Source organism: Thermobia domestica, chromosome 15, assembly GCF_964235325.1.
Source record: "Thermobia domestica chromosome 15, izTheDome1.hap1.1, whole genome shotgun sequence".
NCBI classification, from domain to species: Eukaryota; Metazoa; Arthropoda; class Insecta; order Zygentoma; family Lepismatidae; genus Thermobia; species Thermobia domestica.
Window position 1 is genome coordinate 189,526,705 of NC_137468.1, and position 23,100 is coordinate 189,549,804.

General features: G+C 35.1%; 1 protein-coding gene across 3 annotated transcripts in view; it reads left to right on the top strand.

Moving 5' to 3' along the window:
• The window catches only part of LOC145671405 (cytochrome P450 6j1-like), a 62,009-nt gene that overhangs the window by 15,067 nt on the left and 23,842 nt on the right, over positions 1-23,100 (top strand). Inside the window, exon 1 of one of the 3 annotated variants that reach the window (XM_081740554.1) lies at positions 11,227-11,302. The exons of the other annotated variants lie outside the window; for them this stretch is intronic. The gene's annotated coding sequence lies outside the window, so the exon portion shown is untranslated. Of the gene's footprint in view, positions 1-11,226; positions 11,303-23,100 lie in introns of those variants that run through there. 3 annotated transcript variants of the gene reach the window in all.

The following is a 23,100-nucleotide window of genomic DNA, read 5'->3' on the forward strand; positions in this document are numbered from 1 at the left end:
TAATATATAAGCTATTTCCTTTTTTTCAAACAACCACTATCAATGTACGTTTATACACTATTTATATACAAAACCTCTGCACTCATGTTATTGGACACGAGATAAATCGAATATATAGTATGTGCTGTAAGCCATGAATGATGGCGTTAATCCGAAAAGAAGAAAAAAAAAGCAAGAAAATTGCATGCACGCAGTTAAACAAAATTATTTAATTATATAAACTATGCATTATTTTAGAATGGAAGGTCTTTCTTCGATCTTTCGGGCTTCAAATTTTTCTATGACTTTATTGAAATCTGAAATGCTGCTCGCCAAGTTTCTCTGAATAGAAAGCATCGCTACCGCAAATATTTTCCGCTTTATTTTCTTTGGGGTTCAGAAACACCTCTCTCCTCCGACAATACGCATTTTGTTAGCATTTCTTTGTACTGTATAAATATACGGAACAAAAAGTCCATTTTCAGGAACCACGTATTTTTTGTCTGTAAAGAAGCATGAAATCTAAGATATTTTCCTTTGAAAATTAAAAAAAAAAAAAAAAGAAAAAGAAAATAGTTTAACATTCCAGCAAATTAGGCTAAAGAAGACAGATAAGTATTGGAAGTGAATGATTTGATATTAATTTATGCTCTCCGCCGGAAATCGAACACGGAATCATGTGCACGAAGGACACAGAGCTAGGAATTAGACCCGTAGTAAGATATTTTCTTCTTGGAGACTCGATTGACCCCCCTTCCCCCCCAGAATAGGATTTTTTTTTAAAAATAAATCTTATCCCAAGAATTTTCACCTTTGTATTATAAATGTTAAATAAAATCTATTGACTTCGAACGACCGCCCCCCAAACTTTCAGCCTGGATCCGTCCCTGCTACCACCAGACTTATATTTGTTCTTTGCGAGTTTATGTTTTGTGAATAACTTCTTTCTTCCACGCGTCTGTATCTTCCTCACCCTATCAACTGAGTCAAGCGCTGCTAAGCGGAGGAATTTGTAACTATTACAGAAGCTGACCAGTTGCGGAAAAAATGCAACCGTAAGGGACCAATACGGGAAGATAGGAGCGTTGCAAGAATAAATCCACTTCCCCATGTTAAGAGATAGAAGCTCGCTGCCATATGCTCAATGTTACTGCTTCCAGTGGCAACGTTCGCTGCCACTGGAAAGGTAAATCTCTCTCTTTCTTTCCGTTTTTTAATTGACTTTTTTCAGAAATGCATCAATACTGTTTTGCGCTCAAGAGCAAAGGTTTATTTTTTACTGATACACTACTTTAACACTTAAAAATATTTTTAGTATTTAAAAAAATATCCGGTTGCACAACCATACAACATATAGTACCAGCCGCCACTGGTAAATACACTCCTTTCTCTCGTCCTACACTCGTCGAAATATTACTCAATTTGTTCCTTGCATTCACTAGCCGTGCACGGAATGACCTTCCGCCCAACATACAACAACCTCGTTCAGTCAATCTATTTAAGAAGTCGCTTAAGCAGACCCCCCATGAATCTCTCTACACTTACTGATATCTGACAGAAATGTTCACTTTTATTCTTCTTACATTTATTTGTTTCTCGTATTCCATAAATGTATTTGACAGTGATGAAAACTTTCCGGAAAATTTTGAAACGAAAAATTTTCCGGAAAATTTTCCGATTCATAAAAACATACTCCACTTATTCCTACATCGTTGTATAGCTGTGATGTGAGGTGAAAAAGTTTCTTCTATACTTTTCCGGAAAATTTTCCGTTCTTAACAAATATCAGTGATCAAGTAACAATTACTCATGATTAAATTCATGTAAGACTATTCATGGCTTTGGATTAATTGTTTTAACAAAAGAGACACTGACCAAAGCTTAAAATTTTACTTTATTTTAAATTATAATTTGTAACTGTTTCGGATATCTAGCATATCCTTCTTCAGACACGATCGAAATTAATGAAAATACAGACATATATATAAATGTTGTTATAACAACATTTATATATATGTCTGTATTTTCATTAATTTCGATCGTGTCTGAAGAAGGATATGCTAGATATCCGAAACAGTTACAAATTATAATTTAAAATAAAGTAAAATTTTAAGCTTTGGTCAGTGTCTCTTTTGTTAAAATAAATTCATGTATAGAAATGTTAAAAATTGAAAGATTGTTTAAAGAATCTGAAAATGTTCAGGCTCAAACAATTTTCCGTACAATGTAGAAACAAGTGAAACAATTTTTCATGAATCGAAGAATTGTCTGTCCTTTACAGTGATGAAAATTTCCCAGAAAATTTTCCGGAAAATTTTCCGATTCTTAAAAACATACTCCACTTATTCCTATACCGTTGTTTAGCCGAGATGTGAGAGGGAAAATTTTCTTCTATATTTTTCCGGAAATTTTCCGTTCTTAACAAATATCAGTGATCAAGTAACAATTCCACAGTATTCTTAAAATTGATTGAATTTATGTATAGAAATGTTAAAAAGTAAAAGATCGTTTAAAGAATATGAAAATTTTCATGGTTCAGACAATTTTCAGTACTATATAGGAACAAGTGAATCAATTTTTCATGAATCGAAGAATTGTCTGTCCTGTACAGCGATGAAAATTTTCAGGAAAATTTTGAAACGGAAAATTTTCCGATTCACTAAAACATACTCCACTTATTCCTACATCGTTGTTTAGCCGTGATGTGAGGTGGAAAATTTTCTATATTTTTCCGGAAAATTTTCCGTTTTTAACAAATATCAGTGATCAAGTAACAGTTCCTCAGTATTCATAAAATTGATTGAAATCATGTATAAAAATGTTTAATGTGAAAGATCGTTTAAAGAATCTAAAAATTTTCATGGCTCAGACAATTTTCAGTACTATGTAGGAACAAGTGAAACGATGTTACATAAATCGAAATATTTTGTGTCTTGTATGTAAAAATTAAAGAACTTTTTATGAGTCGGAAAATTTTCATCATTTTCAAGCAAAAAGTAAAACAACTTTTTGTGAATCGGAAAGTTTTATTGCTCTGTAGAAACAAATTTAAGGAATTTTCATCACGATGTAGAAACAAGTGAAAATACTTTTCATAATCCGGACAGTTTTGGATATTATGTATAGTGATGTTAGGTGGAAAATTTTCTACTATATTTAACCGTACATTGAGATATACAATTACTGTAGAGGAAAATTAGACAACAACAAATTATAATTTTGCAATTAGATTTCGGGAACCAGAAAATTTTCTAATATTTCAAGTTGGGAAGTAAAAGTTTACATAGTGTTTCTCTCTCTCTCTGTATATATATATATATATATATATATATATATATATATATATATATATATATATAATATCTACTTGTTTATAAGTGTTGTAGAATGTAAACCTATAAAAGTAGTAAAGCTATGAGAAAACTGTATTATGCGTATTAAACTGACGAAATCTAATATTGTAAGATCAAAGGTGGATTCTGAGGGAAGAACGCATTGAAGTTTTTGAAACATTCTTGAAATGAAGAATCGTTAGATTTTCACTTCATGAAACTTTTAAAGACAATATATATTACCAATAAATTCTACGGCTAAACAACGATGTAGGGATAAGTGGAGTATGTTTTATGAATCGGAAAACATTCATGACTTTTAATAAATTGAAATTTTAAATAATAGAATATTTGTACTCTACGAACTCGGTATATGTTTTCTGCACTTTGCATACACACACACACACACAGACAGAGAGAGAAAGAAAAAGAGAGGGAGAACGAGAGAGAGAGAGGAGTTGATTTGAGTTGATTTTGAGTTTAACGTCCCTTTCAGCAGCAAGACTATATAAGACGGGATCAACTGATTAACGTGAAATCTGAACTACATGAGCTCCCGCTGGGAATCGAAGCCAGGTCTTCCATGCCAATGGCACGTATGCTAACCGCTTAGCAACGAAGGAGCTCGCAGATGAAGAGAGAAAAAGGAACACTGTGTAAAAGTTTACTTCCCATCTTGAAATATTAGAAAATTTCCCGTTTCCCTAAAGCTAATTGGAAAATTATAATTTGTTGCTGACTAACTTTACTCTACAGAAATTCTATTTTGTAGCTGAATGTGCAGTTAAATATAGTGGAAAATTTTCCAGTTAACATCACTATACATAATATCCAAAATTGTCCGGCTTATCAAAAGTTTTCTCCACTTGTTTCTACATCGTGATGAAAATTTTCCGATCTATGAAAATTTTTTCACTTGTTTCTATAGAGCATTAAAACGTTCACATTCACAAAAAGTTGTTTTATTTGCTTCAAACTGATGAAAATTTTTCGACTCATAAAAAGTTCTTCAATTTCTCCATATAAGAGAAAATATTTCGATTCATGAAAATTGTTTAACTTGTTCCTACATAGTACTGAAAATTGTCTGATCCATGAAAATTTTCAGATTCTTTAAACGATCTTTCACTTTTTAACATTTCTATACATGAATTCAATCAATTTTATTATTGCTGAGGAATTGTTATTTGATTACTGATTTTTTTTTAGAACGGAAAATTTTCCGGAAAAATATAATGGAAAATTTTCCACCTCACATCACTAGTATTTGAATATATTATGTGTTTCTTTGTAATACTCTATGCATTGTATTGGCATCGTAATAGCCAAACGGTCAGTGAGTGATAGTTGTGCCCATTAAGATTTTTCCTCGGGGTCACAGTATCTACAACATATCATGGTTTCAAGCAAATCCACCGAAATCAAGAATCCCTTACATCTGCTCTTTCTTTAAAAAAGTAGCCCTGTAGTGGTCAAACGGCCAGTGATTAGTGGTTATGTCCATTAAGATTTTTCTCAGAATCACAATATCTATTACATATCACGGTTTCAGTCATTTTTATCGAAATCAAAAATATCGTTATCTTCGGCTGTTTTAAAAAAAGTGGCCCTGTAGTGGCCAAATGGTCAGTGATTTGTGGTTGTGCCCATTGAGACTTATTTTCAGGAACACAATAACTTATCTACAACATATCACAGTTTCAAACAATTCCACCGAAATCCAATTTCCGTGAGGATTATGCGGAGTTCATTGTTATTTCAAATTAGACATTGCTCCTCCAACTCTTTTCTCGTAAAAACGAAAAAACACGAATTTTTTACTTTAAAGTCATGTTTGCATCGGCAGAGTTTCGTTTCTTTAATGTGGCCTCTTTTTTATCAAGGGAGCCTTTTTTTTTCTTTCTTTTTTTTTTTTTTTTTTTTTTTTTTTTTTTTTTTGAAAAGAGGCCCTTTGCCTTCCTTAACCTATATATGGAAAGTTTGAAGCAAATCGGATGACGAGAACCCCTTGTGAAGCTACCTGCTTTACATTTTCATTTTTTGGTCCTGACGGGTTTTTTGCCTCAAAGTCTTCAATTCTTTCGTATACACACTTTAACTACTACAGGTATTACATTTCGCATGTTTATCATATTTTGTAGATACTGCAATACTGCAATCTTCACTATCTTCTTGTTTCTCAAACCAAAATCATCGCTAATACTCTTTAAAATTGTACTGTATTTTACGCACGCAATATTTTTGATTGATTCTACTTTCCTACGCTTCGTGTAGTTTGTCAGGTTAATATGGCCACTGCCTATAACTTTCTATAGGCATAAATTGTAGAGAATTATGAACTTCCCTCATATATTACTAAAATAATACGAACTTTAGCTTTTAAGGTAATTGAGCAAGGTCGCTGTAGTTTGAGGAATCAGTAAGTGGCCCACAGCAATAGCCTTACACATCGCATAAAATAGTTTTGCAGATAAATGATTTTTCGATATCTAAAGATATGTAAAATGGTTTATCATTTTCTCATCTTTCCCAGTCGCTCATAACATACATACTGTTCATAGGTTTCCCTAAGAAAATTTCCCTCGACTGACACTAAAATTTTCCTTTTCGTGTCAAATTTTGCCTAGTTTATTGAGTGTCCAATTCCTATGACAGAAGTTATGTGGTAAGTAGAGAGCGGATTTTAAGGTGCAGCACCTTTTCTAAAAATGTAGTTCAAAATATGTATTTTCGGACATACAACGAACTGAAATGAAGGCACTTTGTTGCACCTTTTTCGTGAATGTTACACCTTTTTTTTGCCAAATTAATAAAATTCCCCCTTTTTATTTTTACTTCTTTTAGCCTTCAGCACCTTTCTTGTCCCTTTTTTCTATTTGTTTTTTAATTTGGACAGAACAATATGTCTTATTTTTAATCTGGTTTACACATAATAGATATTCCATAAACTTAGACGCAATCTTGACGGATTTGCTGGGGACAAATTTGAACTAAATTTGGGAAACAATCCGGAAGTAGAAACCTTTGCATTTGCTTACAAGATATGCACTACTGGTTTCCATTGATGTCGGGCAATTTTTAAGGGTCACCTGAACTCCAAGCGACAGAAATTAACATTCGAAACCATATAAATGTTGTGGATAACCAAGCATAACCAATTTCCGAAAACCCAATAGTATGTAACGGTTTCTCAACCCACAATATTGCTATTTTTTTTTTTTTTTTAACACCGAGTTGGTTTTAACCACAATTTTATTCAAGAATGTTGAATGGTGTACAAGTTTGAGATTAAATAAAACAATTTTGCAATTTATGTCAAATGTTTAAAGCCAAGCTTTTGACATTTGCTGGTGTAATGAATAAAGAATGTTTACGTAACTGTTTACTATAGCATTTAATAAAGATATCCTATTAGCACTTTTTTTTTTGCACCTTTTTGAATGATTTTTCAGCACCTTTTATTCCCTTTTTCCTACCACATTTTTGCACCTTAAAATCCGGTCCCTAGTGATAATATTATGTAATTTAGCTATATTAAAGGAAGTGTAATCGATACTTGTCTTTTGCTTCTATTTTTTAGTTTTTCCTTCACATTTTTTATTTAAAAAATGCGGATATATTTGGCCAACAATGGGTAAATTAAGCTACTTTGAACAGACACATTCATACACACACATACTCACAAATGGTATTGGTATTGTATTGGTTTATTTCTGAAGAGCAAAGAAAAATTTAAGGATTTATATTGACCAATCAGTCAGCGCGAGAACTTCTCTAAATTTTGACGTTTCATCGAAAAAAATACCTTTTTCTCTTTTTACTAAAATTAGTTAGTTTAGAACGAAATTTCTCTAGATTAATAAATTTCCCTCAAAACTACGAACACTAGACATATTGACACGCGGTTTTGCAATACACAGTGCAGTTGAAAGAACAAAGCGTTTGCAACGCCAATTGTGCCTCTAGTGGTTAGTTTAGTAACTATGATTACAGTGTATTTTCTAAAAGAAATAATATGAAGTAATTCTTGAGAAGTTCTATGTAATTAATATTGCAAAAGTATATAGAAATATCGATGAAGAAATCTTTAAAAATCCGTTGTTAGGCCTGTTTGTTTTCTCGATATATAAATTAGGAGTCAAGAAGTTCTTTTAAACTAAATTAATAAGACTGATTTTAGTTTTTGAAATGCAAGAATAAATCCTCAGTTTTCGTCAGACACAAGAAACGAAGCAGCTGCTACAACAGACAGGAAATGTAATCCTTCCCCACGAACTTTTCCGATGAGGAAAGAAGTCCTTAAACGGGTGTACTCTAGAAACTAACATTGTCGTTATTTGTAACAGGAAATGGAAGCAAATATACAGTTTCTCGGTTATTCTACATAGCAACTTTCACCTGTCTGTGATCCAGGTAATTAATTGTTAAATTTGTTATCCACTGCTTCAGAAGTTTAGCAGTTACCATATATCGTAGAAACAACTACTCAAGGTAGTATACTTTACTGGAATGGCTACGATTAAAAGAGTGAATGAACCACAATAAACTTTCAGGAATTGAAAATCAATGGAAGGAAAAATCAACGTAGGGCTAAGCCCATAAAGCTCATAACCTCCCAAAAGAATGTTATTTTGGTTTTCCATTAGCTGAATTATATCAGCTTTGCAGGATGTAGGCACGTAGCCAGGATTTCGTAATAGGAAGGGGGTCCTTTAATGAAATACTGTGGTTATCACACCAGGGATCGATGATTCTAAATTATTTTATTGGTAACATATCGTCGTCTGAGATTCAACACCGAGTCCTTGACATAAAATACTGTGGTTATCACGCCAGGGCTCGATCATTCTAAACTATTTTACTGGTAACATCGTCTGAGATTCAACACCACGTATCTCGAATTTGACGAATTTGAGTTTTGATACCATTAGAATCAGTATAAGAAGGTACACAATCTGGCTAAGTAGTACATCTATATCACAAAGAAAGGCCCTGTTATTCCCTCAAAGTAATACTACGTATAATGAGGATGAAGCTAGTTTTTAAACAGTTTTTTGTCTCTCCTCTAAAATTGCTGAAATGTTACTTAAGCGGTATTGAACATCAGACGACGAATATTGATTTATTTAGTCAGGATTTCGTAATGGGGGGGAGGGTAACTTGAATTATTGTGGTTAGCACACCAAGAACTTGACCAATCTAAACTATTGTACTAGCATTAGGACAATATAATGAGGATATGTTACTAAGTATTTTAATAACGAACTCTTAAGAAATCCCGAGTAAAAGAATATAAAAAAAAGCATTGAAAAAGATTTTACAATATCTACGTTCCTTCTTCTGTTCATTGAAATATAACAATATTCATTTCATTATGACCTCAACTATTATAAAATGCACATATCCAATAATATCTTTTAAAATATTTAGCAATATCTGCGTTCCTTTCTCTGTTCAATCAAATGTTAACAGAACTTTCTTTCCACATATATTTTTGTTTTCATTATCCCGTTAACTACTGTCTGTTCCAAATGACAGGTTAAAGCTATGATAAGATAAATGATATTGGTGAAGTGAGGAGAGTGGAGAAGAAACAGAAGAATCTCAGGAAAACCCACGCATACGGTGTTTGCACACTGCAAAATTCACTTGACTAGAACCCCACTCACTAGAGTTAAGAGTTTTTACTACTCAGTCAGCGCGACTCTTGAGAACTGATAAGTTTATCTTTTAGTTTCAAGTTTGCTTTTAAAACTGTTTGAAAATATATTAAAATGTATGATAAATAACTAAACAACAGTACGTGCACTACATATGTTGAATTTGCCTATTTTTTTTTTTAATCTAATTTCCCTAGTATTTTTCAGTACATCTCACCTTTTCTGACAAGTCCTTCCTTCAATACAAATAATCAAACGTACCTTTATATGTCAAATATCTCAAATTCAACTAACAATAAGTCAGAAAATGCGGACAAATCCGGTAGCTTCGGAAAATGTATGCGGACGGAAATTTTCGCTCTCAAAATGTAACATATTCGCATAAATGCTGGCATTAGGTAACCATATTTATTTATATTCATATAGGAACCAGTATTTGTTGAAACAATGTTAGTCAATACTTTAAAGACTTTATGTTTTGTGCTTTCCCAAGTTTTTACGGATACGACTATTATTTAGAATTGAAGGAACATTAGTCTACAAGACATTTACGGATAAGAAAAAGCACTTTTAGACCAAATATTAACAAACGTCCACACACTTATCTAATTATTTTAAATGGGGAGTCCATATCCTTAATTTCTTGTCTCTAACCATCAGAGATTGCGAGGTATGGATATTTTATATAATAATCGCCATCTCTATCTGTCTCTTTCATCATCGAATTTCCAATAATCCAACTTTAGTGGTACTTTACTTCACAAATTCCTTTGCACTGTCCAAATTTGAAGTTTCTAGCTTAAGGAATTTGGCCTAGGCGTTGATCAGTCAGTCAAGTAAGTCATTCAGAACTTTTACTTTTATAGAGACTGATTATACTATATATGGAGGTGCGTGTGTTGGGGAGAAGGTATCATTATCTCTTTTTAAAATATTGCACCTTTAGTTCTCTGAGTCCTATTGGACCTCATTTTGTCTTCTTTCCCCAATACCAGTAACCTAATTCGCACACTGGTAGTCCATTAATCGTTTCTTGTTTTTTTTTTTTTTTTTTTTTTTCAATAGCATCTGGTAAAAGTTTAAAATCTATAATATTTACCTGGCCCTGAGCATGTGAGGACTAGGGGCGCAGCCACGGGGGCCGGACTCCCTCCCCAAAACTTTCTAACTCAACAAATAGACTATTTATACAGTTTCTCAATAAAACTATCGTTGTTTAACTGAGAAATGATTGATGTAGCATGAACATTTGATCTTACACTTCATCTATACTCTTTTTCTTGTAAATGGGGCCGCGGTAGCTCAGTGGTAGAGCGTTCACCTCTGGTGCTTGAGGTCCTGGGTTCGATCCCAGTCCACGCCAAGTGAACTTTGTGGTGGACAAAAACCTTGCTCGTGGTTTTTTTCGGGGTTCTTCCGTTTTATCCTACTTTCTTCATCCCACCAATTCATTCATTTCTCATAATCACCGTCTCCTTAGCCTTGCCGGCATAAACGTGGGACGTAAAACTTAAAGATTTCATTTTTTTCTTTCTCTTATAAAAACATTTTATCATTGTCTCTGAAAATATGGGTGAAAGTATTTGACAATTACTTATCGTCTTTCCGGGTGCAGGAAAATACCCGTTCAATACTACATAAATATAGTGGTTTAGTATTAAACTCCCTAAAGGTTGGAACCCCTCAACAAAAATTTCTTGGTGCGCGCCTGGTGAGGACACAGGTGTAGATAATGGTCAGTAAGTGCGTAATGTAACGTGATCCTTACAAACAAAATTGCTATTTGTTGGTATTGGTTACACGTTTTTTCCTTATGGGAGGTCCCGAAATGGTCAGGTATGTTCTGACAACACACGTACAGTTCGCTTGCCTACTCTCATCCTGCCTGAAGCTAATACCTGAAGCATCTTCCATGCTACACACGCACTGGAAGACAAGGTTTTTATATTTTATTAAGTGGTTCTATGTTGACCTTTTTAAGAAGCACTGCTCCATGTATATCTTTCAAAGGCATTTAGCACGTGTTTGTCACTATTGTATTTCGCATAAATCATCGCTCAGGGAAACCGGCGTGACGTCCTCGTAACTAATTGAAATGCCCACAGCATTCGCACTACTGCATTTTATATTGTGTGCAATCTGAACAAGAAACAATTCTGTTTTCTGTTACGTCAATATGTTGTATTCAAGTTGAGTGGACGCTCGCAATGTGTTTCGCGTTCTCAATGCGCTCTTTGTTCACGTGCACTTTGAACACGCTGCCAGATATTTAAAGTTACTAAGACTGTATCCTTGCTTTTCCGTTGGGCCTCCAAAGAACACAATTTTCCTGTAAGTAGTTACATGATTTACACGTTTTTACTACCAATTTATAGGCTTAATCTCAAGGAGAACAGAGTAAATACATATTTTGATTGGTCGTAGTAAAATGATTTTGTATCTTTTTGTATCCTCCGTCTAACAATTTGAATCATATTTGAGTGTGGACACGATAGGCCATGCCTCAATATGATTTCTTTAACTTTTTTATTTTTTTAATGTCCATAAGATATTTACTGTTTACTTGAGAAGCACGTCGATTACCGAAGTTCACAATGTGCTTAAGAGTCCATGTAGTGGATTTACTTCCTTAACACTCCAATTATTATTATTATTATTATTATTATTATTATTATTATTATTATTATTATTATTATTATTATTATTATTATTATTATTATTATTATTATTATTATTACTATCTATATATTAAAATGATAGGTTTATATGTTTGTCTACAATCCTTTCGACAATGAGATCTCGTAAACCACAAGCACTACAAACGTGCTGTTTTCATTGGTCGATTTCAAATTCTGTGTAGATTGTCCAGTTCTAATTGAATATTTGGAAAACATGGTTGTTATTTCTTTATTGCATTTTTAGGGGTGAACTGGAAGTGTTCAAATTTTAAAAAAGTGTTATATCCTATGAGTTATACATTCATACACCACATAGTTGAATACAGAGGTTGTATATCTCTCACCCTTTTGTTTCTTGGCAAAATGATAATGAAAAACAAAGGATAATCATTTTTCTACTCTAAAATGTATCTTTATTGTTTGGAATGTTTTGCCCAATGAACATATTTTATCACTGACATTATAATTAATTGTGTGTGTAATGTATTTGCTTATTACATACTGCATGCAAGAAGAAAGAAAACACACTAATCATACATGATTTATGAACTCCAACCGGAAATAGGCTCAAATCTACAAATGGTGCGAGATATTGAAAATATAATCGAAAAAATCCCCCGTTTATGATGCCCCTTGCCAATTGTATCTAGACGTCTTTCACTTGTGCCTGTATAGGGACATACGGATATGAGGAATGGCAAGGAGATTCATGCTCATATGTGAATGATGCGCTGTGTAGAGAGGGCGAGTTCAGCTAGTCTACACATTAAAATGCTAGGTTTATATGTTTATCTCTAATCTTTCGATAATGAGATCTCGAAAACCACAAGTTCTAGAAACGTGCCGTTTTTGCTGGTCGATTTCAAATTTTGTGTAGATTGTCCAGTTCTAATTGAATATTAAAAAAGTGTGGCCGTTATTTCTTTATTACAGTTTTAGGGGTACACTAAAAGTGTTGAAATTAAAAAAAAAACTATGAGTTATACATTCCAACACAACATAGTTGTATACAAGGGTTGTATATATATCTCAGGTGTTTGTTTCATATCCAAATGATAATGAAAAGCGAAGAATATCGATTTCTCCAATCTAAGATGAATCTTTAGTCTTTGAAGTGTTTTTCTCATTGCATATAATATATCACTGACATTATAATTAATTATGTATGTAATGTATTTGCTTATTACATACTGCATGCAAGAAGAAAGGAAACACTGATCATACAAGAATTAGAAACTTCCACCTTAAGTAGGATCAAATCTTGCAAACGGTGTAAGATATTGAAAAAATAATTTTAAAAATCTCCCCTTCATGGCACCTCTTGTCCATTTTTATCAAGACGCCTTTCACCTGTATTTGTAAAGCGACATGTACAGATATTGTGACTAATGACAAGGAGATTCATGTTCATATGTGAATGATGCGCTTTGTAGAGAGCGCGGATTCAGCTAGTTGTTATTATTATTTCTGTCTATATGGAAAGTCAGCATTTGGAATTCCTCACATGGGAAGTTTTAAACAAGGACATTCTATGGCTTTATACGTTACCTTTTTATTTATATGTTCCTGTATATTTGAATATTATAACAAAGAGCCTTATTGTGCTTATTAGGAAAAGTTGGAATCTTTCAATGCAATAATTTCACTTTCAAATATTTATTCATCTATCAAGTCTGTAAAATAGTTGATTCCATGTCAAAAGGGCCCGGACAAAAGAGCGAGGACAGAAAGGCCCGAGTCAAAACGGCCCCGCATCAAAAGGGCCCGGGTCAAAAGGGCCCGCGTCAAAAGGGCCCCGGTCAAAACGGCCCCGCGTCAAAAGGGCCCGGGTCAAAAGGGCCCCGCGTCAAAAGGGTCCCGGGTCAAAAAGGCCCGCATCAAAAGGGCCCCGGTGAAAAGGGCCCCGCGTCAAAAGGGCCCCGCGTCAAAAGGGTCTTGCGTCAAAAGGGCCCGGGTCAAAAGGGCCCCGGTCAAAGGGCCATGCGACAAAAGGGCCCGGGTCAAACGGGCACCGCAACAAAAGGGCCTGAGTCTAAAGGGCCCCCCTCAAAAACGGCCCCGCGAGAAAAGGGCCCGAGTCAAAAGAGCCTCATGTCAAAAGGGTCGCGCGAAAAAGGGCTTGAGTGGAAAGAGCCCGGGTAGAAATAGTCCCACGGCCAGAAAGCCTGAAATCAAAACAGAAGTGGAAATCAAAGATGCACGAGTGGATAGTGCCACCTTAGTAAGTAGAAGTGATTGTCTAATAGAAGGAAGAATATCGTAATTATTACAGACAAAAAGGAAACTTGAATGGTAATCTTAATTTTATTTGGTTGCTGTTTGTTCTGCAACAATCCCTATCGCTTAAGTCGTTTCTCGATGAAAGTTTGCTTTCAACCGTGTCTCTCTAAGTTTGTAGACGTGGAAGACCCGGGTTCGATTCCCGGCGGGATCACATGTGGTTCGAATTCCACGTTAATCAGTAGGTCCACATCTCATACAGCCTCGCAGCTGAAAGGGATGCTAAAGTGAAAATCATATCATATCATATCTCTAAGTTCGTATTCTCGAGACCTAGCCTAATCAGACTATCTATTAATGACTGTTCTCTTAGTTCTAAAATTCAATTTCTGCCCCTGAATCAAAGTAGAAAAATACGTATTATATGAATAATATTATCTTGAAAACGTTTCTTTAATTTTGGTGTAAGAACATACATGTGTACCTCCATACAGGTTAGTCAAAAGTATTGGGACAGAACAATAATAACGACACGCGTGGACGGGGGAAAATCAAATGTTGCAATTGGTGTTATTGCAAAAACTGCATTGGCTTGGAGACTGGTCACCGTGGAAGCCATTTTGAATTACACTATATTGCGGATCGTACATTTTTTAACGGAAAAGGCTATGATCTTACACTTCAGTTTAGGCTTTATATTTCCACAAATGTGAAGGTGAACTCATTTTTGACACATTACCATTTGTTTATGAGACAGGGTGTTTGACATATGTATCTGATGGAAAAAAAGTATCATGACAGGGCAGTAACAAAGAGACAAATGGACAAAGGAAAAGTAAATGTTACAGGTTGGTATTGGTGTTAAAACTGCGTTAAATGATCATAGCACCCAACTTGAATTCAGCATATTATATATCATAAAATATTTTCAAATAGACAGGGGTACTTGTGTCACATAAATTTAGGCTAGAACCTTGCTACAAACGATAATCTGAATTAGGGATGCGCACGAGACAAGATTTGAGGCTGTCTCGTCTCAAAAATGTACTGTGAATGTGATGTCTCTACTCGAAAAATGTGAATTTTTCTATTGGAAGAGCTGTCTCGACTCGGATATTCTCAGGAAAATTCTGTCTCGACTCGGATATTCTCAGGAAAATTCTGTCTCGACTCGTCTCGTGCGCATCCCTTACTGAGTCGACTTTTGACCGATCTCTATTCATTTACGCGATAGTGTGTGTTAAGTTTGACATTTGTTTCTAGTAGAAGAAAGTATTTAGACAGGTAACTAATAAATAGTACTTCATTATGTTCTTAACGTTTCTGCTCGTTTGCTTACGTTTGTAAAATATTGATAAGTTACCACATATGTATAACATATTTTAATATAAGCGGTTAGCGTGCGCGCCTTTGGCGTGGGAGACCCGGGTTCGATTCCCGGCGGGAGCTCATGTGGTTCGGATTCCACGTTAATCAGTAGGTCCACGTCTCATATAGCCTCGCTGCTGAAAGGGACGCTAAACTAAAATCAACTCACCTCAACTCAACATATTTTAATAGTAAGTATATTTGTGATTAATTGTTACTTTACGACTATAAAGCAATAGAATGCTTTTAATGTGCAGTTTCGAATATTTGGTAGAGCTCAACAACGTCGTTCAAATAGTAGTGGGTGATAACGAAGTTTCTTCTGGTCAGTGTATTGTACCATGTAGAGTTAATACGGGAAGGATATAATGGTAGAATTGCTAGAAAGAAACAATGTATTACCCAAATTAAGAAATATAAGATACTTAAATTTTCTAGAGCTTTTGAAAATAAACCCAAAAACTGGTGGGAATGTTTTTATCGACGAATTTAAGTTAAACCTGCATGAATATGATGGTAGAATAATAGTGTTTCGACAAGTAAATACAGAAATAAATGTCAAGAACTTCCAGCCTGCTTTAAAATATAGAAGAAATATATCTTAACGTTCTTAGAAGGACTTCTAATTTTATCAAGATATTGATCCCAAACAAAGTATATGTTGTAAAGAAAAGATTGCTTTAAAACTGCCCAAAAGTTCGCTAAACCCCACCACACAGTACCGGCTTTAATCCCATTGAGAATCTTTGGAGCGAATTGCAACGTAAGGTCAATATATACGAGTTACGGTGAAAGAAGGTTTGAGAAAAGCATTACGTACAGATTGGAACAATATTTCCCCACACTACACCAGGAAAATTGTAACAACGATGCCGAAATGCTTAAAGAAAGTTATAAATCATTGTGTGTTTGCTATTAAATACTAACTGTATTAACTTGGAGGGATAAAATAATTTTAGAGGACATTTTATAGTAGTTTTTTAAATAATATCTGAATATTTATGTGATCAACAGTGTCCGCATCCCCATTCAATGTAGTTTTTGCAACAACACACACTTGCAACATTTGCTTTTCCTCCGCCACATTATTATTTTATTGCCCTGATACTTTTGTCTACTACACACTAATGTCAAACATAGCACACTTTCCGCGTAAAAGAATGAGGATTTGTAAAGAATGAATCATATTCTCGTTTGTAGGAAAATTCAATCCTAAATTGATGTGCTAAACATACTCCTTTCCATTTAAAAATATTATGTGATATCCAATATGGCGAATCTGGGATGGCTGTCATTATGTCCACGCCCTCACTCAGTGTAGTTTTCGCATCAACCTGCAACCTTTTACTTTTCTACGTCTACGTGTCTCTTTGCCTGTCCAGATACTTTGGTCTACTAGATACAAATGTCAAACGTAGCATCCTATCTTGCAAACGAATGAAGATAGATTTTAAAAAATGAGTTCTTCTTCTCATCTGTGGGAACATTCTAGCCTAAATTGATGTGTCAAACCCACCTCTTTCCATTCAAAAAATATTGTGTGATATCAAATAGGCCAGAATCCACCATCTGCAATATTTACTTTACCTCCGTCCACGCGTATCGTTATTACTGGTCTGTCGTAACATTTTTACTAACCCTATATTTTTTCCACATGTATGTTCTTTCAACACAAATAAACAGGTATGTCCACGTAATATTTTTCATCTAATAAGTATTTTTATACTTCTGAAGTTTTGCAGGCTATATCTCAGATTTCTTGACATGGGGCCTTTTTGACCGGGGCCCTTCTGACCAGGGTCCTTTTGACTCAGGCCCTTATGACTGGAGCCCTTTTGACTAAGGCCTTTCTGTCCTAGCCCTTTTGTTCGGGCCCTTCTGACGTGACACCGGTTATAGGATAGGAAGAGATCATATACAGAGGTACAACAGTTATTGAATGCTACATTTTCCGACCATAACCCAATTTCGAAATCAACTGCCTAAGAGACCATTGAATGTTTTGCAGAAAGGTACCGCATGCGATCAGGAAGGCCGAAACAATGTAGCAATTTAGCAGTTTCTTTTAATTTACAATCTTTTGTGGAAATTCCGCATTCATTGATAACCAGAGTTGATAACAAGCTAGGTGTTTCCCAGAGTTCAGCGCAATGAATTTTTGTACACTATGCTCTTTATGTAAAGTCATTCTGAAGTATGATTAGTACCATACTAGAGTTCGATTAAGATATGTTAATTGCAGTAGTCAAACCTTTAGTATGACGCTAATCATATGTCAAAACGACTCTGCATAAGGCGGTATAAGTTGAAACCCTAGGAGAATGCGTTTAGTGCAAGAAATAACGGAAGATGACTTTGATCACCGCATTGAGTTTTGCGAAGTAATGATATGAAATATCGATGACAGCAATATTGTCGTAAATGACATGGTATTCTCTGGTAACTTTCAGACTGTCAGTTTAACGTCCCACATTATGCCCTTTAGGATGACGATGATTAAAGCAAGTGAATGATGATGAAAGAACGGGTGAAATCAAAAGGAAACGAGGTACCCCGGGAAAACTCACCTATACAATATTGTGCACCACAACCTTACTTGGCCGGGAATCGAACCAGTAGTCCTACACACCAGAGCTTAACGTTCTACCACTGAACCACCGTGCCTCTCCCTCTGGTATTCTTTGATGAAGTGATATTTACCTTATATGGTCTGGTGAACCGAAAAAATTATCGCTATTGGAGCGATGAAAACTCACATTGATGGGATGTTATTTCGAAGAACAGGAGTGCAGAAGCTACTGACAGAAATAAACTACATTCTTAATTAGAAATATTACGAATGATATAAGAGATATGTTAAATTAAAAGTAGGAATGCAAAATATTTTTTGAATACGAACTGTGGTTTAATTAGGAATACAGCTGGTAAATAATAATATTGGACTACAAAGGTATTCAGAAGTCTTGCTAGAGGAAATATAAATATATTGAGATTATTATTATTATTATTATTATTATTATTATTATTATTATTATTATTATCGAATAGAAATTTCAATGGTGTATCTGAAATCAGGTAAAAGATCAGAAAAAGTACGTGTAGCCAACAAGCGGTAAGAAATGTGTGAAGTATTAAGGGCTTGCATTGAGGGTGCCAGGTAAACATGATTGGGAGCCACTGATATACGATATTGCATTGAGGACGACCCCTTCTGTACACGTCGTTCTTTGTCTAGGCCTTACTGACATGGAATCAAATAAAAAATAATGAAACAAGAAGTATATTATAAACAAAAAATCCTTACTAAAACTATTATATATATTTTCTCTACTAAATCTCATCAAATTATATATATATAGATATATATAATATTAACAACTTGACTTCGATGAACATTACATTATTCTTATTATATATTATCGGTGCTAACCTAACACGAAGCCTTATAATAAGGATTTAAAAACAGCTGAAAGACAAATGACAAACATTACAAACAAATAGCATTTGTTTGTATTTTCTGTTGCATCTGATCAGATTTTATACGTATATAATTATTTTACATTATAGTATATTTTTTGAACAAGTTGACTTTGATTAACATTACACTATGATCATTATATTTTAGAAGTACCAATCTTGCATAAAGCCTTACAGTAAGATAAAAAGAGTGAAAAAAAGACATTACTAACAAAAAGTATTTTTGAGATAAACATATTACATTTATTATATTTGAAAAGTACTTACTTAACATGAATCCTCAGAAAGAAAAATCTTCATATCTTGTCGATTAAATTGGGTCTAAAAGGGCCAGTGTCACTTTTTGGCAAAAAAATGAGATGTTCGTCAAATTTTAACGCCTATAAATGGATAACGCCTTTGCAAGAAAAGCAAATGTTAATATGAATAGTATATATACTCCAAACTACTTCGTGTTGACATTAGCCCTTTTAGTTCCAAGTCGCAGATATATAAAGTATGTGAACTTACATTAAAAAATTCTGGCTACTTTAATCTGTTTTGAAATTCTTCCAACTTATATTGGACATAAGTTTATTATCATTTTTGCTTAATTTTCCAAATGCCAAATACGATTGACATTTGTCTCAAACTACTTGCGTGGATTGCAAATTAAAATTGTGAACCAAGCCACGAAGATAGTTCTCTAAAGGTCTTTGAGCATACTCCTGTACAATAGTACGTACTCGACTTGCAGTTACTCTGTATTTTTTCTGCCGGTGGTCGATACTTGTCTAGCAACTTCTATTAATTTGATCAACAGAGTGCTCCTTTAACCATGTATATTCGACGATAACCGTTTACGATAAGATAAAATTCGTTGCGCCATATAATTTTATGATAAAATTACGCGCATCTCTTTATTTTATTTCATAGTTCTACCATATTCACTTTTTAATATTCGGCGACAGTTGCTATCGAAATTCATACGCAAAATAATAATAATAATAAATAATAATAACAAAATTACAATATCAATTACATAAATAATACCTTCGAATAAAGAAAAAATAACTGTCACGCTGGGATTCGAACCCGAGTCACTGAAATGGCAGTTCTCTGCTTTCACACTTGATACAAAGATAAGAAAATAAACTAGTAGCTATGTTACATAAACATAGCACACACTATTTCTACACGTGTTGATGCAATTCAAAGAATGCGAAAATAATGTCTGCCGGCTTTTATTCTTTAGAAATTAGAAGTCACGATGAGGAAGAATTGCAGTAATATAAATCGGGACCAGTTAAAAACAATGAGGTAGCCTCATCTTGAAGAACGCTTCGCGATATTTTCCTCATTGACGAAGGTCTATATCACTTGCTTTTGAGTTAAAGAAGGAAACCTCGAGTAAGTCATTGTGACACTCATAAGGAACGTCTCCTTATACGAGTATTAGTACGAGTATTTTGTGTATAGTCTTACATGCAATGCTTTCAACTAGCTAATAGTTTAGGCGGAAGATGAAGTGACGAGGTGGGTAAGTTTTTAGCGCATTGAACTTATATTCGGCGGACCCGCGTTCAAATCCCGGTCAGGTTCTAACTTTTTCAAATGTTTCAATTTCAATTTCAATACATACTCAGTGTGACAACCAAGATTTTCTCTCCTCCAGAAAGAAAAAAATATTGGAATGAAGAGAATTGGAGGTCTCTCAATGAAGGCAATCATTTACTAACTTATTTCCAGCAGTTGTTCTAGATTTGATATTTTCGTCTACTTTCAAGCATTTTCTGATTTATGTGTGATCAGTGTTTTTATTTCTTTGAATATACAGTATATAGTGAAATAATACATTACATACACAACAATATTGAGATTAACATATGATGTTCATTGGACAACACGCTCTAAACCAGAGAGGTTCATCTCAGAATGGAGAAATGTTTCGTGCGTCATCTACTCACAATTTTACTTGCATAAAGACTGGATTCAGTGCTACCAACTGTTGTCAGTGCCGAGAAAAGTTACGTGTAAATTGGGTTGCATCTGTCCAGGCGTACTCACAACTGCAAATTACCTGGACCCCAAGTTATGGAAGTAGAGCACTTAGGGTGGAGAGACTTTTGTTGTTGGGTGTACATAGATTTTCCTAACACGAGTAACACTATCTGCTATTGATCTAAAATATTCCAAGTAATTTTTCCTCTTTCTCTTTCTTTCCTTCTTTCCTTTTATTTCTTACTCCCGAATTTTGCGCCACCTTACTTCGGCAGCCAAGGTCGTTGCCCCGCTCACCCGCACCATGACACGGCACTGATCAATACCTATCTGCAACACTTTTCTCTGTTCACATGAATCGTAACTGGCCTGTCGTAATAACTTTGACTAACACTGTATACAGATGCACATGTACTTTCTTTCAACACAAAGCAGGTGGTGTCCATTGAATACTTTTAATCTAATAAGCATTTTTATATTTCTCATGCCTTTCACGCTATATCTCAGGCTTTTTTGACGTGAGGCCCTTTGATCGCAGGTTCCTTTTGACTCGGGACCCCTTCTGGCTCAAAGCCTTTTTGACTCGCGCCCTTTTGCCGGGGACCCTTTTGACCCGGCATCTTTGGACGCAGGGCTCTTTTGACTCGGGCCCTTATGACCGGGGCCCTTTTGACGCGGGGCCCTTTTGACTCGGGCCCTTTTGTCGCGGGCCCTTTTGACGTGGAGCCCTTTTGACTCGGGCCCTTATGACCGGGGCCCTTTTGACTCGGTCCCTTTTGTCGCGGGGCCCTTATGACGTGGGGCCCTTTTGACTCGAGCCCTTATGACCGGGGCCCTTTTGACGCGGGGCCCTTTTGACGCGGGCCCTTTTGACGTGGGGCCCTTATGACCAGGGCCCTTTTGACTCGGGCCTTTTTGTCCTCGCCCTTTTGTTCGGGCCCTTCTGGCGTGACACCAAAATAGTTACTCCTACACCCAAATGTAGCAGTCTATTTGATTCCAAAGAAGAGGAAGGGGATTACCGGTACCTTATTTCATTAGTAAAATAATGATCACTTTTCCCGCCCCTTCTGGGACAGACTGTAAAGGTCCAAGTACTTCGTATTGAATTGACTTGGCACTCATGGAGACGATCTCCAAGTACACAACTTTAAAGAGGCTGACCGAAACTCAGATCCTCATTAGAATTGAGGTAGAAAGAGAAAAATATCCCGCCTGATCGGAAATCACGAAGATCCATTACAAACTTTTCTTCTGCTATGATGCTTCTACTTTTCTGAAAATTAGTTTAAATTTACCTTCTTCTACTAGCTAGGTGGTGGCGTGTAGTTTACTAAAATATTTTCATATTTTCCAGTCATCCCTATTTTGATTACTTGACTAAATAGGAACAGCGTAGCCAGGAATTTGTTTGTGAGGAGGGAGGTCTTAGTGTTGTAATATATATGTTTGTATGTGTTTGTCAACCACACACACCAGGGATTCTTAGGAAACTCGATTTCCATCCTCCCAAAATACAATCATTTTTAAACAATGAAGACGACGTTGGCGAACACAGTTTGTCTAGGAACTGTTTAGTAAATATTTTGTTTTGAAATAGAGTACATGAAAAGCAATTGTTGTTTGCTTATAGAAGAAGTTAGAAACAACAAAGTACCAAGGTACATTGTCGGAACACTTTGAGAGAGGCGGCCCCTGGCCTCACTTCTCTACGCCATTACTAAATGGTGAGCGCCCCCGTCTTCGGAATGAGATTGTTAGATTCTCTCACTGCCAGAAACAAACAAACAAACACAGAACATCACCAATTTCACTATTGCTTCGTAAATTGGCATAATTGAACCACTTATTGTCAAAATGAATGTCAGTTTTTTTTAAAAAAAAATGAATTATGCGTTGATTCGTAATGTATATTAGTAGACTTATCCGTGAATAAGAAAATAATGTAATTCTTTCATTTATAACTCCATTATATTGAGCGTTGAATTTGTAATTAATTGTTAAAAAGAGATATGTGTTACACATAACTCTTTTTACATATGAACGTGCGTCACATCAATTGTCACTACTGAGGTGTCACCTCTCTCTCTTTCTCCCTCCTTAAGGTCAGTCACGTGATTGAGTCTTTTTCAGTTAATCGCAATGAATGCACATTGTACTGACAATGAATCACCCTTGACGTCAATTGTAAAATAACACACAAACTGTCAGAAAACAAAAATTCAGTAGAGTTACGATTATCCGAGGTAATATGAACCTGATTAATCTCGGATAATACAGGCTTTCTACAAAATGAAGGACAGTATTATACGTACAGTAGAGTAATAAAGGGGGAGGGTGATCGTCCTGATCGCCCCCTGGATCCGCCCCTGGTTGTTATTGTGCGTGTTTTGTAAAAGGTGCTTA